The sequence below is a fragment of the Oncorhynchus tshawytscha genome, linkage group LG28 (assembly GCF_018296145.1).
Source record: "Oncorhynchus tshawytscha isolate Ot180627B linkage group LG28, Otsh_v2.0, whole genome shotgun sequence".
In the NCBI taxonomy this organism is placed as follows: domain Eukaryota; kingdom Metazoa; phylum Chordata; class Actinopteri; order Salmoniformes; family Salmonidae; genus Oncorhynchus; species Oncorhynchus tshawytscha.
In genome coordinates, this window is record NC_056456.1 from 35,232,320 (window position 1) to 35,248,097 (window position 15,778).

Here is a 15,778-nt window from a genome sequence, read left to right on the forward strand (position 1 = left end):
ACAGAGAGAGGGGAGCAGTGAGACAGAGAGAGGGGAGCAGTGAGACTGAGAGAGGGAGCAGTGAGACAGAGAGAGGGGAGCAGTGAGACAGAGAGAGGGAGCAGTGAGACAGAGAGGGGAGCAGTGAGACTGAGAGAGCAGTGAGGAGCAGTGAGACTGAGAGAGGGGAGCAGTGAGACAGAGAGAGGGGAGCAGTGAGACAGAGAGAGGGGAGCAGTGAGACAGAGAGGGAGCAGTGAGAGGGGAGCAGTGAGAGAGAGGGGAGCAGTGAGACTGAGAGAGGGGAGCAGTGAGACAGAGAGAGGGGAGCAGTGAGACTGAGAGAGGGGAGCAGTGAGACAGAGAGGGGAGCAGTGAGACTGAGACTTTTTTGAATTTTACCCCGTTTTCTCCCCAATTTCGTGGTATCCAATTGTTTTTAGTAGCTACTATCTTGTCTCATCGCTACAACTCCCATACGGGCTCGGGAGAGACGAAGGTTGAAAGTCATGCGTCCTCCGATACACAACCCAACCAAGCCGCACTGCTTCTTAACACAGCACTCATCCAACCCGGAAGCCAGCCGCATGTGTCTGAGGAAACACCGTGCACCTGGCAACCTTGGTTAGCGCGCACTGCGCCCGGCCCGCCACTGGAGTCGCTGGTGCGCGATGAGACAAGAATATCCCTACCGGCCAAGCCCTCCCTAACCCGGACGACGCTAGGCCAATTGTGCGTCGCCCCACGGACCTCCCAGTCACGGCCGGTTACGACAGAGCCTGGGCGCAAACCCAGAGTCTCTGGTGGCACAGCTGGCGCTGCAGTACAGCGCCCTTAACCACTGCGCCACCCGGGAGGCCCGAAAGAGCCATTTTTATGGTCCAGTGAGAGGATTTGATTATCTGGCCCGGGTTCCCCCGGTGGGAAGAGTTTGCACCACAAGAAAAATGCATTCGTTTTGGAACCGGGCAGCAATGAAGTGACAAATATACGAGTTAGTACATTATTATAGGGTAAGCTCTATACGTGGTAATAGGAGCTGATCCATTGTCAGTATTCTGAAATAATTTTAATGTTAAGGGTAAGATTTGAATGGAGAAAGTTGATCCGAGAGCAGCAGTGCCTCTCTTTCTATCAGTATCGACACATTCTCCAACAATGCATTTTGCAAAAGTTTTCTTCTGTTTGGTGTTTTTGGAAATGGCCGTTGTAGGAACGACACATTAAAACACTCGCAAGACTAAGTTTCATAGCTATCGAGACATTTAAAAATGTATATTTCTGCTCTACTAATGTCCTACTCCATATGTATGGAGTAGAGAAAAACAGGCCTGATTAGGATCATTGGATGATGAAAAGTATGGAAATGAAACCTGCTTTACATTTCAGATGAAACATGTTGAAGAAATAGAAATAGTGCTCAACACATTATCAGTGATGCAGGAGGTGAATTAAAACTGAGATACTTGAACAAACCATGATAATTACCAAGTACCTTTTCAAATGTATTTTCCAAGCTTTTTCCAACCGGTAAACCACTTAGCTTGATTTGCATGCGGCAAGTGCTATTTTCTACCCCTGTCAAATGGTGTACGTGGGTACATGTGGCTATAAAGGAGAGGAGAATACCTCCTGTCTCGTGTCAAGGCTGAAACGTTGACCGTGCAAGGGGTCCGAAGCACTTAGTGTCTCGTTAATGTATCTATCATAATGAGTAAGTATGTAAAAGAGCGGGGGTGAGGGGGCGAGGAACATGGAAATCACCCTTCCCACTGGGCACACATTGGTTGAATCAAATTAAATTTGATTTGTCACATGCGCCAAATACAACAGGCGTAGTAGACCTTACTACGTCAATGAAATGACGTTTAACCAATGTGGAAAAGACGTTGAATTTACGTCTGTGCCTAGTGGGTTATAATTGTGGCACTCGATTATAAAATCACTTTAACAAGATGTAATTCGTATCAGACTGCACGGGATCACAGAGGGCAAAGACATCGTACGAATTCAACATCCTGTTGGAATTCATATTTGTTGTTGTCAACAAACGTGACATTCCATCTGAAATCATCCAAGGCTCAAAACCCTTTGTTTTTTTAAAACTTTAGGTTGAAACGTCATACAATTTCATAATGCTCTATGAAATGCATCTAAAAGGCTCTGTTAATATGTGTGTACCAGGCCATATAACATAAAACATAGTCACAGGAAGTGGCTTCGAGTAAAGTGTTAACTGTGGTTTATTCAAGATGAGTCCATACTGTTGATAATGAGATTAACTTGTTTGGCCTTCACCAGTGATCAATCAGTTTAAAAAAATATATATATTTATTTTTTCACCTTTATTTAACCAGGTAAGCTAGTTGAGAACAAGTTCTCATTTACAACTGTGACCTGGCCAAGATAAAGCATAGCAGTGTGAACAGACAACAGAGTTACACATGGAGTAAACAATTAACAAGTCAATAACACAGTAGAAAAAAAAGAGAGTCTATATACATTGTGTGCAAAAGGCATGAGATGGTAGGCAAATAATTACAAATTTGCAGATTAACACTGGAGTGATAAATGATCAGATGGTCATGTACAGGTAGATATGCTGGTGTGCAAAAGAGCAGAAAAGTAAATAAATAAACAGTATGGGGATGAGGTAGGTAAAATTGGGTGGGCTATTTACCGATAGACTATGTACAGCTGCAGTGATCGGTTAGCTGCTCAGATAGCAGATGTTTGAAGTTGGTGAGGGAGATAAAAGTCTCCAACTTCAGCGATTTTTGCAATTCGTTCCAGTCACAGGCAGCAGAGAACTTCACACAAGTGGCCATCTTTGTGTTGGAATATATACATCTTCAATAAGTTGTACTTCTCTAAGACTTTGTATTGAACCAGAGAGAAAAACAAAGGATGTCCTGTCTTGTCCAACCCCCTTTTCACAGAGACAGATATCTAGATTTTCTCTGGGTCATCCTATAATTTGTTATTATTAGTAGTGACTCGGTGCTTTACCAGACAGGCCAGGATAAATTAAGCTTAACATACAGGTTAAAGCTTCATAGTAGTGGTTTCTTTGCAGCAATTTTACCATGAAGGTCTGCTTCACACAGTCTCCTCTGAATAGTTGATGTTGAGATGTCTCTTACTTGAACTCTAAATCATTTATTCGGGTTGCAATCTGAGGTGCAGTTAATTGCCCATTTCTGAGGCTGGTAACTCCAATGAACTTATCCTCTGCAGCAGAGGTAACTCTGGGTCTTCCTTTCCTGTGGCGGTCCTCATGAGAGCCAGTTTCATCATAGCGCTTGATGGATTTTGCGACTTGAGGAAACTTTCTGCCTTGGCTGCGTATAGGCTACTTGTAGTAGGCCAATAAAACAGATAAGGACTTGTCCTTAGTGTGTGGGTCGCTGAGGTGGGTGTCTAAGGTACAGGGTTGGGCACTGCTCCATCACGATAAGACAGTACATAAATAAACTATATTTATAATCTATTTTAAAATGTATATATCTCATATCTGCACAAAATTGAAAGTGTTCTCTGTCACAACTCCTGCTCACAGACACATGGGCTCTGGCCGTTTTCCCTTTTCACTCAACTCCACACTTTTCCAAAACACAAAAACACACACCCCACCTTCCATCACAATACACCTACACATACTCACATACTGTGCCTTCTATATCCTCTGCTGTGTTTTCATCTCTACCATGTTGATTCCTACCTCATTTCGGGCTTTTAAATACTTTTGTGTTCCGGTTCCTTATTTTTGAAGATGTATTATTTAAATAATGATCTATGTTTAAATACTATGACTAGAAAGTCGAATACTAATTATTTTACAACGTTCCCTTTGTTGAATGTTGTTGTATTTGTAGTTGATTTCATTATCAATTGTTGTATTTGATTGTTTTTCTGTTTTTTTTAAATTACAATCCCTACCATGGATAGTGTATTGGGTCTTCCATTATTACAATCCCTACCATGGATAGTGTATTGGGTCTTCCATTATTACAATCCCTACCATGGATAGTGTATTGGGTCTTCCATTATTACAATCTCTACCATGGATAGTGTATTGGGTCTTCCATTATTACAATCCCTACCATGGATAGTGTATTGGGTCTTCCATTATTACAATCCCTACCATGCAGTGTATTGGGTGTTCCATTATTACAATCTCTACCATGGATAGTGTATTGGGTGTTCCATTATTACAATCCCTACCATGGATACTATTGGGTGTTCCATTATTACAATCCCTACCATGCAGTGTATTGGGTGTTCCATTATTACAATCTCTACCATGGATAGTGTATTGGGTGTTCCATTATTACAATCCCTACCATGGATACTATTGGGTGTTCCATTATTACAATCCCTACCATGGATACTATTGGGTGTTCCATTATTGCAATCCCTACCATGGATAGTGTATTGGGTGTTCCATTATTACAATCCCTACCATGGATACTATTGGGTGTTCCATTATTACAATCTCTACCATGGATAGTGTATTGGGTGTTCCATTATTACAATCCCTACCATGCAGTGTATTGGGTGTTCCATTATTACAATCTCTACCATGGATAGTGTATTGGGTGTTCCATTATTACAATCCCTACCATGGATAGTGTATTGGGTGTTCCATTATTCCAATAGTATCCATGGTAGGGATTGTGTGTTCCATTATTACAATCCCTACCATGGATACTATTGGGTGTTCCATTATTACATCCCTACCATGGATACTATTGGGTGTTCCATTATTACATCCCTACCATGGATACTATTGGGTGTTCCATTATTACATCCCTACCATAGATACTATTGGGTGTTCCATTATTACAATCCCTACCATGGATACTATTGGGTGTTCCATTATTACAATCCCTACCATTGATAGTGTATTGGGTGTTCCATTATTACAATCCCTACCATGGTAACTATTGGGTGTTCCATTATTCCATCCCTACCATGGATAGTACTGGGTGTTCCATTATTCAAACCCTACCATGGCTAGTGTACTGGGTGTTCCATTATTCTATCCCTACCATGGATAGTGTACTGGGTGTTCCATTATTCTATCCCTACCATGGATAGTGTACTGGGTGTTCCATTATTCTATCTCTACCATGGATAGTATTGGGTGTTCCATTATCAAACCCTACCATGGATAGTGTATTGGGTGTTCCATTATTTGACTCCTCTATGGGAACTATGCATTATTTAGAATAGCTACGTAGTAGTCTTGAAACCATTCTAATGATGACACAAATGCATTGTCACAGACATATTTTTGAAGTGTAATTTTTCTTATCTTTTGTATGTCAAATGATGACATTTCTGAAATGTTCAAAGTGGAAAAAGCATTGACAGCTGCGACAGATACATTTATCTTTGCAAATTTTGGTACTTACATTTTTTTAAATTTTGAGTACTGGGAAAACACAGCCTAACAGTTCACAGAAGATTCAACATGCATTGTTTCACCAACACAAGTGTCTTAATATCTCTATTAAAATAAAAATGCCTTTTAACCTTTGAATCCAATTCAAGGTTTGGGCAATTTTGGGCAACTTTAGAACATTCTAACAAATACTTACACACCAAGACAGACATAATTGATTCTATGTATTCCATTTGATGTAAAAATGACTTGTCAATCAATTATTTTCATTGTGAAATATACTTATATCTCCTGGGCAACACGCTCAATCAAATTAACATTTTAGACAAACTGTACAACACAATTCCAAAAAGTGTTAGATGCGGATATTGATCAAGTTAAAAACTCTATACTTCTTTTACGGAATTACCCCCAAAAGGGTCTTTGTGGAGTATAATTACTGTACAATCAGTTGTGAAAATGTATTTCTCAATACCAAAAGACAGATGAACTACCATTTCCATCAGAAAATAGTTTTAGATTCAGAGTCAGATTGAAGATTCGGTTGAGACATGTAGAATGTCCTTAGATACACCTAGGTCCTTTGCGGTCTTGCCTGGCTGTAAGCATGACAATCAGTCTATTTCCTCATGAAGAAGACACTCAGCCATTTTCATCCGCAGACCAAACAACAACAGTGCAATACAGAGTTTATGACTTAATAGAGTACACATTAGTTAGGACCATGGTCAGAGTTCAGAGGTTAGAGATTGTCCATGGTGATCATTGACCACTCACCTCCAAATGTACATCTCTTCCATATGTTTATATACAGTTGAAGTTGGAAGTTTCCACTTAGGTTGGAGTCTTAAAACTTGTTATTCAACCACTCCACAAATTTCTTGTTAACAAACTATAGTTTTGGCAAGTCGGTTAGGACATCTACTTTGTGCATGACACAAGTCATTTTTCCAACAATCGTTTACAGACAGATTATTTCACTTATAATTCACTGCATCACAATTCCAGTGGGTCAGAAGTTCACATACACTAAGTTGACTGTGCCTTTAAACAGCTTGGAAAATTCCAGAAAATTATGTCATGGCTTTAGAAGCTTCTGATGGGCTAATTGACATAATTTGAGTCAATTGGAGGTGTAGCTGTGGATGTATTTCAGGGACTACCTTTAAACTTGGTGCCTCTTTGCTTGACATCATGGGAAAATCAAATTAAATCAGTCAAGACCTCAGAAAAAAAATTGTAGACCTCCACAAGTTTGGTTCATCCTTGGGAGCAATTTCCAAACGCCTGAAGGTACCATGTTCATCTGTACAAACAATAGTAAGCAAGTATAAACACCATGGGACCACGCAGCCGTCATAACGCTCAGGAAGGAGACGCATTCTGTCTCCTAGAGATGAACGTACTTTGGTGCGAAAAGTGTAAATCAATCCCAGAACAACAGCAAAGGACCTTGTGAAGATGCTGGAGGAAACAGGTACAAAAGTATCTATATTCACAGTAAAACGAGTCCTATATCGATACAACCTGAAAGGCCACTCAGCAAGGAAGGAGCCACTGCTCGAAAACCGCCATAAAAAAAGCCAGACTACAGTTTGCAACTGTGGGGACAAAGATCGTACTTTTTGGAGAAATGTCCTCTGGTCTGATGAAACAAAAATAGAACTGTTTGGCCATAATGACCATTGTTATGTTTGGAGGAGAAAAGGGGATGCTTGCAAGCCGAAGAACACCACCCCAACCGTGAAGCATGGGGGTGGCAGCATCATCTTGTGGGGGTGCTTTGCTCCAGGAGGGACTGGTGCACTTCACAAAATAGATGGCATCATGAGGGTGGAAAATGACGTGGATATATTGAAGCAACATTTCAAGACATCAGTTGAAGCTTGGTCGCAAATGTGTCTTCCAAATGGACAATGACCCCAAGCATACTTCCAAAGTTGTGGCAAAATGGCTCAAGGACAACAAAGTCAAGGTATTGGAGTGGCCATCACAAAGCCCTGACCTCAATCCTGAAAAAGCACTGGCGAGCAAGGAGGCCTACAAACCTGACTCAGTTACACCAGCTCTGTCAGGAGGAATGGGCCAAAATTCACCCAACTTATTGTGGGAAGCTTGTGGAAGGCTACCAGAAACATTTGACCCAAGTTAAACAATTTAAAGGCAATGCTACCAAATACTAACTGAGTGTATGTAAACTTCTGACCCACTGGGATTGTGATGAAAGAAATAAAAGCTGAAATAAATGATTCTCTCTACTATTATTCTGACATTTCACATTCTTAAAATAAAGTGGTGATCCTAAGTGACCTAAAACAGGGATTTTTTACTAAGATTAAATGTCAGGAATTGTGAAAAACTGAGTTTAAATGTATTTGGCTAAGGTGTATGTAAACTTCCGACTTCAACTGTACAGTATGTGTGATTGACAGGTTGAAAAGGATCATTTTTGTGATTCATTGGTCATTTTACACACTCATTCCAAAACAAATGGACATCTGGCCCCCTTATAAGGGGTCCTTCCAAGTGCTCCTAAGAAGGGCCCTCCATGTTGACAGTTGTGACGGTTGCCATGAAGCACTTCTGGAACAGTCTCTCAGGGTCGGGAGGCTGGTTGTCACAGTCCAGCTTCCGGCTGAGGAAGTTCTTCCTGAAGCCCTTGGGACCACTGGGAGGCCGCGCACCGGAGTGACTGCTGGGTTCCTCACTGGGAATGGGAACCACTCCTGGAATTACACACACACACACACAAACATACAGTACACACACGTTCCATCTCACAAATAAATCACTTGTCTCCCGGGTAACCCGGTATTTCCAAAACGGAAATGGCATTCTACAGCATATAAAGAATATTTTAAAAATTCTGAATTTGATGAGAGCTTTGATCAGCATTAAACATTCAAACCTGATGCTACCTGAGGCTGACAACCCATGCATTAAAGACATTTGATGAGCCCTACATTAAAACACATTTGATGAGCCCAAGCCCAAATGATTGTGCAGTTATCCTATACATAGCCTATGATATAGGCAATCTCACATTACACACAACAGAAAAACAAAAAAGCCCATAGATGTAGCAATATCTTTTTGGTAAAAAATGATTAAACAAGCTTTAGCAGGCTAATCTTTTTGAGTGTGGACTGTATTACTGGACTGTATTATACTGTATTACACGGACTGGAATTACGTCCCTCGTCCTGCACCTGCATGTATGCGGGTGCAGGACACGCGGCCTACAAAGTTACAATAATAGGCTAGAGAATTTGAATTCTGAAATATACAGTATATACAGTAATAGGCCTATTTTTCATTTTTATAGGCTGATTGGTAGGTTGACTAATTAGCTTTCAGAATATTTCCCTAATGTTGTGCGATGTGCTTATTAGCAGCTCCTAAACTATGGGTTGCTTCCCAAACTAGGGTTCACGACCCCATGTGGGGTCGCCTGATATGAAAGCAGGGTGGGCTGGAGAATTTCCAAAATCCTGAAAAAAGAAAATATACATATTTATATTATATTGTCTTTGTATCTCAAAAGCATTGTAATGTGGTTAAACTTAAAAATCTAATTGAAAATGATTCAAATCTAAAAGACAAAATTCAACCAGAGAGCGCCCTTAGATCCTGAGAAAAGGCCGCACTTGAATCATTCCCACAATGAAATGCTCGGCCTCCTAAACTCTGAAACCACACACTATTGCAGAGACTTTGATATCACCGGCTGCAATTGATATGGTGAAAACAATGTGAAAACAAGGCAGCAGAGGCGGGACTAAGTCACTATATGAGTCCCAGGTAGAAACGGGTCCAGACTCGACTCAAGTCCAAGTCGTACATTCTAAGAGCAAATCGAGTTGAGTCACAAGTTTTCAAGTCAAGTAAAAAAAAAAAATCTATACTTGTAACACCTTGCTCAACTACAAATCTGTGTCTACTTATTGAGGCTACTAGACAGGCCTTTTTATTACTTTATTTGCAACAGACTGTTTGATTAGACCTTGCAGCAGTCACATGAAATCAGCAGAAGGCAAGGCAGGTGGACGTGCTCAGAGTGTAGAGGTATTTACAGGTCTTGGTGATCCAAAGGTGAAAGCGCCACATCATACAAAATATGCATGTAGAATCAACAAATATACACTGGCAACAGCCCTAAAGACAGGCTTGACCTGTCCTATCTGAATGGACACCGGTAGAGGGCAAGACAGTACAGCCTCGCCTTGAATCTGTCTAACAGGTGCTCAAACACGTAGAGGCCTACATAATATAAGCACTAGGCCCCCATGCAAATTACCAAATTGTCAATTACAACCAATAAAAACTGGTTCTACAATGTAAAAGGCAATTTTCACATCCATTGTTACATTCGTCTCAGACTTAATGATTATGAATGATATTTCAACACAATGCATACATGGAACATTCATTTGTTCACGCAGAACAAAAATGACATACATAAAAAAGGACACACACACACACACACACACACCTCCGACATAACCCGGGCAATATGAACAAAGGGAACCATACATTGAATTAAATAAACAGAACTTCTACCTCATGAGTCTTGCGAACGTTAATGTGCACTAACGTTCTAAACATACCTCCAACTCAGAGCAGAGTAAGAAGTGGTTGGCTAAATGAAAAGGTATCATAGGCATATCAGACATTTAACAAATCAAATCACATTTATTTATATATCCCTTCGTACATCAGCTGATATCTCCATGTGCTGTACAGAAACCCAGCCTAAAACCCCAAACAGCAAGCAATGCAGGTGTAGAAGCAAGGTTTAACAGAAATGTCTACGTGTTGCAATAAACGGTACTGGGATGGAATGATGAAACGCTAGCAATTATTGGAGTATTCGATTGAATATAGATTTACCACAAAGGGCCTATGTATTTAAACGTCTGAAAGCAACAGCAAACATTTAAACAGAAGAAGAAAAACAAAATCGCTCTTCACTGGCTGGGGTTTGGAGCGCGCGAGTGGTGCGTCTTCGCCACATTAATAATTCATTCGAACAACAAATTCCAAATGCAAGCTTCATAAATAGATGATGAATTTCAAGCATTTGTTACATACTAAAATACCAGTGCTAGTAATGGTTGCCCCCTTGCTGGTGAGCTTACAAAGTAAAAAGTTAATATTCTCGATCCCCAAACAAGGTTTATTATTATGGCAATCCTCTTATCCTACAATTTGACATTTGCGCTGTAAAACAAATCAGCAAGGTCACAGATAGAACAATGACAACACTAGAACATCTTTGGCAATGTCTTTGCTGACTCACCCTTAGCCAATCTGTTGCAGTCTTTTTTGCTTGGGCGATGCTGCGGACTTTCTCTGGCTACAATATGTGTAGAGTAATCAATCCACGTTTATACTCTGTGACAAAACATTACAAAACCTGGCCAGATCATTTCAAGTCATCAGTCTCAAGTCAATGTCGAGTCCCGAGTCTTGAGGCTCCAAGTCAAGTCTCAAGTTGTTTTATTTTCTATCAAGTCGCGAGTCGTCAACAAAGTTGTGATTTCACAGTCAGACTCGAGTTTAAGTCATGTGACTTGAGTCCACAACTTTGGGAGGCAGAGGCACAGAAACACCTTTGTCAGATAACACTTTTAAACGAAGAATTTATGCTATTGCTAGCAATCAAGGGGAAACTAACTGAACTACCACCATTCAAGGGTCACCACAGAGGCGATTTGATTCCTCATGTCTGTCTCCCACTGAGCATTAATGCCGCGTTCAAAACATCTGGGATCTCGGAACTGGATACTCGGAAATCTGGGTTCCGACTTCAGTGTATTCATGACAACTGGGAACTCGGAAAAAACGAGCTCCGAATGGGAAAAATATTTTTGAACGGTCATCCAACTCGGAATTCCAAATCGGGAACTCGGGTCTCGTTATAGAGCTCCAAATTTCCGATCTGAAGACCACAGATGTCAAGATTTGACCTCGTATTCTGTGTAAAGCTGTTCAGTGCATTTGTCTGCATTCAAACCAAAAATCGATCCAGGTTGGATGTGGCAGCAGAGATGAGGTGCGCACTATCGACCACGCACCCTGAATTGAGAAGCTCCAAGGCAACATGCATCAAACACATCCATCTCATTCGTGGTGAGATAAGGGAAATCATGTCAGACTAACTGGCAATTGACTGTTATAGCCCCACATTAAAAGTAAGTGATGGTGAGTTAAGAAGACAATCAGAAATACTGTTAGAATGTTTTTTTCAATTGACTACCATATTAGCAAATAAAGATTACATACTCTTTTCACATTCATTTTCAGATATCATAATGGGGTAGTGGGCCAAAAAGGTTTGGGAATCCCTGGCCTATCTCTTCTCTCTCTATTGTTGCTTCTTCCCTTCAACATTTAAATGAAATACGTTTTGTTGTCCTAATCTTCATCATTGTAATGACATGCTTAAAATGCAGATGGCGTTCAGTTCTCTTCAGGAATGGTTATGGTTTGGAACACATCACTGCTTTAAACTCCCCGTGAGTTCTACTGGCTACGGTATATAACATTCAGCAAACAAGAGCTTGCATCCTCTTCGAATAGTCTATTAGCCTAAGAAATGCATCAACAAAAAAAGCTATTATAGTCTAGCTTTTCCTGGGACTCTTATATGCGTGTTTTAAGGAGAGAGACCAGGGGAGCACAGGAGTGTACTGCGCAAGAGACAGAGGCTAGAAGTGTATTAATAAAGCTGGTTGTAGGCTAGAAGTGTATAATAAAACTGGTTGTCGGCTAGAAGTGTATTTATTAATCTGGTTGTAGGCTAGAAGTGTATTAATAAAACTGGTTGTCGGCTAGAAGTGTATTTATTAATCTGGTTGTAGGCTAGAAGTGTATTAATAAAACTGGTTGTAGGCTAGAAGTGTATTAATAAAACTGGTTGTCGGCTAGAAGTGTATTTATTAATCTGGTTGTAGGCTAGAAGTGTATTAATAAAACTGGTTGTAGGCTAGAAGTGTATTAATAAAACTGGTTGTAGGCTAGAAGTGTATTTATTAATCTGGTTGTAGGCTAGAAGTGTATTTATTAATCTGGTTGTAGGCTAGAAGTGTATTAATAAAACTGGTTGTCGGCTAGAAGTGTATTTATTGATCTGGTTGTAGGCTAGAAGTGTATTTATTAAACTGGTTGTAGGCTAGAAGTGTATTAATAAAACTGGTTGTCGGCTAGAAGTGTATTAATAAAACTGGTTGTCGGCTAGAAGTGTATTTATTAAACTGGTTGTAGGCTAGAAGTGTATTTATTAATCTGGTTGTAGGCTAGAAGTGTATTAATAAAACTGGTTGTCGGCTAGAAGTGTATTTATTAAACTGGTTGTAGGCTAGAAGTGTATTTATTAATCTGGTTGTCGGCTAGAAGTGTATTTATTAATCTGGTTGTAGGCTAGAAGTGTATTTATTGTTTTACTGTTTTTTGCGTCGAGGCTCTCGAGACTATATCTTGTGGAAGGATGAAATAGTATGAATAAATTCATAAAAATAACGTTTTTAATGAAAATATGTAAATTATTATTTGAATATATTGGTAACCCCATGTTTAACAGTGATAATGTTCTCGAAGCCGGTGTTTGGAGGATACATCGGCACGGTGTACATTTGAATGAAAATGAAATATGTTGGTCACAGTAACGTGAGGCAGTGCTGTATCATGAATACACTCACATGTAAATTGGTTGACTAGACCTCGGGTGAAGAAAGACATATACCCGTGACTGTATTCATGATACAGTACAGCCTCTTGTGCCTTATTCCTTTAATAAGCACAACCCGTCATTCATTAGCTAAATATAAGGCTAATACTGCATTGGATTTAGTACCTGAAAGAGGTAGGCTCGGACATACACTACATCGCCAAAGGTATGTGGACACCTGCTCATCAAACATCTCATTCCAAAATGATGGGCATTAATATAGAGCTGGTCCCCACTTTGCTGCTATAACAGCCTCCACTCTTCTGGGAAGGCTTTCCACTAGATGTTGGAACATTGCTGCTATAACAGCCTCCACTCTTCTGGGAAGGCTTTCCACTAGATGTTGGAACATTGCTGCTATAACAGCCTCCACTCTTCTGGGAAGGCTTTCCACTAGATGTTGGAACATTGCTGATATAACAGCCTCCACTCTTCTGGGAATGCTTTCCACTAGATGTTGGAACATTGCTGCTATAACAGCCTCCACTCTTCTGGGAAGGCTTTCCACTAGATGTTGGAACATTGCTGCTATAGCCTCCACTCTTCAGGGAAGGCTTTCCACTAGATGATGGAACATTGCTGCTATAGCCTCCACTCTTCTGGGAAGGCTTTCCACTAGATGTTGGAACATTGCTGCTATAACAGCCTCCATTCTTCTGGGAAGGCTTTCCATTAGATGTTGGAACATTGCTGCGGGGACTTGCTTCCAATCAGTCGTTGCTCCCTTATGTTTCCACTTCACAGTAACAGTACTTACAGTTAACCGGGGAAGCTCTAGCAGGGCATACATTTTACGAAATAACTTGTTGGAAAGGTGGCATCCTATGACGGTACCCAGCGATGGAAAAGTACCCAGTTGTCATACTTGAATAAAAGTATAGATACCGTTACAAACGATGCATTTGTGTTTCGTAAGTCAGCCAGATCAGAAGCAGTAGGGATGACCATATATTGTCTTGATAAGATTGTGAATTGGACCATTTTCCTGTCCTGCTAAGAATTCAAAATGTACTTTTGTACTTTTGGGTGTCAAGGAAAATGTATGAAGTAAAAAGTACATTATTATCTTTAGGAATATAGTGAAGTAAAAGTTGTCAAAAATATAAATAGTAAAGTGCAGATACCCCCAAAAAACGACTAGTAGTTGTTTAAAGTACTTTTGCCTAAGTACTTTACATTGAAAGTCACTGAGCTCTTGAGTATGGGCCATTCTACTGCCAATGTTTGTCTATGGAGATTGCATGGCGGTGTGCTCCAAAACCACTAATTGGCCGTGTAGTGTATATTTGTAAGGGACAATCAACAAGGACCTATATGATCTATGGAAAATAAGGAACGACGTGGAAGGTGTGTTCCATGAAGCACGAGCGAAGTGAGCCCTGAGTTGATTATCTCTTCTATACCATCGTTATAATTAAGCAATAAGGCACGAGGAGGTGTGGTATATGGCCAATATACCACTTCGCTAGTGCTTCATGGAACACACCTTCCACGTCTGATGCACGAAGCAACACTGAGTACCTGGATAGAGCCCTTAGCCGTGGTGTATTGGCCATATACCACAAACCCCTGAGGTGCCTTATAGCTATTATAAACTGGTTACCAAGGTAATTAGAACACTTTTTGTTGTTGTTGTCTTACCCTTGATATGTGGCCTAACATACCATGGCTTTCAGCCAATCAGCATCCAGGAGCCAAACTACCTGGTTTATATGGTGTTTTACACCTTCCGGTGTAAATGTAAGAAAATATAACACATTAGATCTGGTAAAATATCATACAAACAAGTTATTTAAAAAAAACATTTTTCATCATCTTTGAAATTCAAGAGAAAGGCCAGACTTTCAGATTGGAATCTAGGTGTAATTTAGATTTTGGCCACCAGACGGCAGCAGTGGGTGTGCAAAGTTTCACACCGATCCAGTGAAGAATTTCATTACTGCACAATATTTTGTATCAAGTTTGCCAGGAGTTTGCCCAAATGTGCCGAATTGGTCAATTGATACATACATAACTTATATGGTAATAAAACAATTATGTTTACACACTCCCAGGAATGTCATATATGATGGATCATTAGTTTATACACTAACTTTCACACATCTAGATGGCCGGGCGGGGTGGGTATGGAGCCAGAGACAGTAGTGGGGTCAAACTGTAGAACCCAGTTCCTACATTTGAACATAAAAATTGATTTTATCAAACAAACCTATGCTACATTTTATCTCTGGGACCCTCAGGATGACAAATCAGAGCACAATTACTAAATGTAAGTACACTATTTACCTTCAGAGGTGAATGTATCAAACCAGTTGCCTTGATAAAGTGTTTTGTTGTTGTGCACTCTCCTCAAACAATAGCATGGTATTTTTTCACTGTAATAACTACTATTATTTGGACACTACAGTTAGTTTAACAAGAATTTAATATGTTCTGTCCAGGAATGTTGGCTGTTGTATACAACGTCGTTCTAGTCACATTAGTGCACGTTAGCAACAACCGTCCCAGTTTAGGGACATCCATCCTGAAGAGGGTTATATAGTAGCCAGGTGTCTGGAGCCCAAAAAAAAGAAAGGAAATTTATATGAGCATCATAATGCGTAAAGTACAGTAAAAGTTCACAATAATGACAAATGGCAACAGAAATAATGTAGTTATTAGTA